Source organism: Oryctolagus cuniculus, chromosome 4, assembly GCF_964237555.1.
Source record: "Oryctolagus cuniculus chromosome 4, mOryCun1.1, whole genome shotgun sequence".
Lineage (NCBI taxonomy): Eukaryota > Metazoa > Chordata > Mammalia > Lagomorpha > Leporidae > Oryctolagus > Oryctolagus cuniculus.
In genome coordinates, this window is record NC_091435.1 from 19,145,865 (window position 1) to 19,149,158 (window position 3,294).

At 40.5% G+C, this 3,294-nt stretch overlaps 1 non-coding gene across 1 annotated transcript; it reads right to left on the minus strand.

The window, feature by feature from the left end:
* Nucleotides 1-2,431: 2,431 nt before the first annotated feature.
* Nucleotides 2,432-2,538, minus strand: LOC127483054 (U6 spliceosomal RNA). The gene has a single exon (XR_007909025.1). It is a non-coding gene; the product is annotated as a U6 spliceosomal RNA (small nuclear RNA).
* Between the last annotated feature and the right edge of the window lie 756 nt (nt 2,539-3,294).

Here is a 3,294-nt window from a genome sequence, read left to right on the forward strand (position 1 = left end):
ATGTGATTCCGTTCTCTATCGTGGGCCAGAAGATACTTTCCTAAACCCAGCCAGGGCCTTCCTCGTACTCCTTCTTTCATTTTCCCTGTTGCATGGATCATAGCTCCATGTGCTCTGTGTTTCAGTATCTGAAAATCATGACAGCTTTCTAGCATTCTGATTGATTATGACATGAGGAAAACCAGATCCAATGACAGCCAAGAGTGTAACCAAAAATATCTATTTTAATAAATTATTTCCTTATTACATTTTTTTCTTCCAGGGTTCTATTTTTTGTTGTTGTTGTTCTTTTTATCAAAATCATGAAGAAGATCACTTAAGATTTTTTAAGTTTTTTTTTTAATTTATTTGAAAGGCAAAGTTACAGAAAGATGGAGAGACAGAGACAGATAAAAAAGATGGAGAAAGAGATATTCCATCCACTGGTTCACTCCCCAAATGGCACATCAGCCAGGGCTAAGCTAGGTTGAAGAGAAGTAGCTGGAGATCCTTTCTGGTCTCCCACATGGGTGGCATGGGCCCAGGTACTCAGGCCGGCTTCCAATGCTTTTCTCAGACACATTAGCAGGAAGCTGGATCAGAAGCGGAACAGCTGGAACTCAAACCAGTGCTCAAATGGGAGGCCAGCATCACACGTGGCGGCTTAACCCACTGTAGCACAATGGCGGCTTCTTAAGTATTTTTTTGAAAGCTTTTATTTAATAAAGTATTTCTGTAATATTTTTATTGCCTTATTTTGAACAATTAGATCTACAATTCATTTGGAAAACACTTTGGTGTATGGTGAGTCTTGGTCAAGATCTTTTTTTCCACATCAGTAACCTAATGGTTAAGGACACTCTATAATAACATGTTATTTTTTGATGAACTACTGTTTCTTATTACAAAGAACGTGACTGTGTGTGTGTTGGTTTATTTGGGGACTGTCTATCCAGTTAAATTAATTTCATAGTCTTTTTTATCATCGACTTCATGCTATCTTTAATAACATGGAAAGATAGTATAAGTCTTTCAGTTTTGTTTTTTGTTTTCCATGACTGCCTTGTCTATTCTCGGCCCTTTTCATTTCTTAATGAATTTTAAATTCAGTTTTTTTTTTTTACTTCTGAGATAAATAGTAAATTCCAACAGTATTTTTTTTTTTTTGACAGGCAGAGTTATAGACAGTGAGAAAGAGAGACAGAGAGAAAGGTCTTTCTTCCGTTGGTTCACCCCCAAAATGGCCGCTATGGCCCATGCTGTGCTGATCTGAAGCCAAGTGCTTCTCCTGGTCTCCATGTGGGTGCAGGGCCCAAGCACTTGGGCCATCCTCCACTGCCCTCCTGGGCCACAGCAGAGAGCTGGACTGGAAGAGGAGCAACCGGGACTAGAACTGGCGCCCATATGGGATGCCAGTGCTGCAGGCAGAGGGTTAACCAAGTGGGCCATGACGCCAGCCACCAACAGTATTTTCATTTGAAAGGCAGAGCTACAGAGAGGCAGAGGCAGAGGCAGAAAGAGAGAGAGAGGTCTTCCAGCCGCTGGTTCACTCCCCAGACGGCCACAACGGCAGGAGCTGCAGCAATCTAAAGCCAAAAACCAGGAGCCTCCTCCAGGTCTCCCATGTGGGTGCAGGGGCCCAAGGACTCAGGCCATCTTCCACTGCTTTTCCAGGCCATACCAGAGAGCCAGATCAGAAGTGGAGCTGCTGGGTCTTGAACCAGCACCCATGTGAGATGTGGGCACCGCAGGGGGTGGCTCCACCTACTATGCCACAGCTCAGGCCCATCCAATAGCATTTTTATTGCAATCTCATTGAATCTAAGATTAGTGTGAGAGTAATTAAGATATTTACAATATTATGGCTTCTAAAACCTCATGAAATCTCTTTGCACTTATATAGGGCTTATTTAATTCCTGCCAAGAGAGTCACAGATTTCACTAAAGAGATTTTAAAATGTATAACAAAATAGGGAAACTAAACGTTAAAGGAAATGCATATCATTAATTTAGACTGTGTTTGTTTATTATAAAAGAGACATTATTTACATGATGAAACATTTCAGAAATCCAGTGGAATGGGCAGCGTCGTGTGATGTAATTTCAATAGGGATTTCAGTCTACATATTTTGTAGAATGAAGCACCTCTGAATGGAAAAAAAATCCTTTCATCAACAGCTACATTGGTACCTCCTGTTTCTGAAAGAACTCTCTCTAACTTTCACAATAAGCAGTTGAATCTTCCCACCCCTTCCTTTCGAGCCTGATCCAGCAGCCAGGACTGCTGCTGGCGTACTTCTCTTTGAGATTTCTCTGGGAGCGTAAGGCCTCCTTTGATTACGGTTTCTGAGACACAATACGCCGTCAGAGTGGAAGAAACTTCTTGAATGCTTGTCCTGCCATGACTCAGTGATGCAACTTCTGCTCTGCTCTCCCCCCACTGCAAGGAGGGAGAAATAGGGGTTGTTTCATGAAGTGGTGTGTTGTCCTCAGGCAGAGGCCATGCTAATCTCCGCTCTATGATTACGATTTTAGTATATGTGCTGCTGAAGTGAGCATAGAAAAGAGATTTTGTGCACCATTTCGTAGAATTACCCCCAGATATCTGATGTTTTTGTATTACTTTCTGCAATTTATTTTTATTTGTTCTTTTTTTATTTTTTTAACTTTTATTTAATGAATATAAATTTTAAAAGTACAGAATATTGATTACAATGGCTCCCCCCCCCATAACGTCCCTCCAACCCGCAACCCTCCCGTTTTCCACTCCCTCTCCCCTTCCATTCACATCAAGATTCATTTTCGATTCTCTTTATATACAGAAGATCAGTTGAGCATACATTAAGTAAAGATTTCAACAGTTTGCTCCCACACAGAAACATAAAGTGAAAAATACTGTTTGAGTACTAGTTATAGCATTAAATCTCAATGTACAGCACACTAAGGACAAAGATCCTACATGAGGAGTAAGTGCACAGTGACTCCTGCTGTTGACTTAACAAATTGACATTCCACTTTGACCATGGCCTTGTCTAAAAATGATCAGAGTCAGTGAACTCAGGGGGCTTCCATAGCCTTGGCAGCTCATGACAAGAGCCTAGGGTGATTACTGATGCCATAAACAAGAATGTCAATTTGTTAAGTCAACAACAGGAGTCACTGTGTATTTGTTGTTTCTAATAGATATCATGTGATTATCTTTTTATTTATGATCTTTATATAGTGATATGACTTAATTCACTTTTAACTTAATAGTTTAGAGATCATTTTGGAAATCTCGTGTAAATGTAGTATGCTTGTTCTAGAAATAATGGC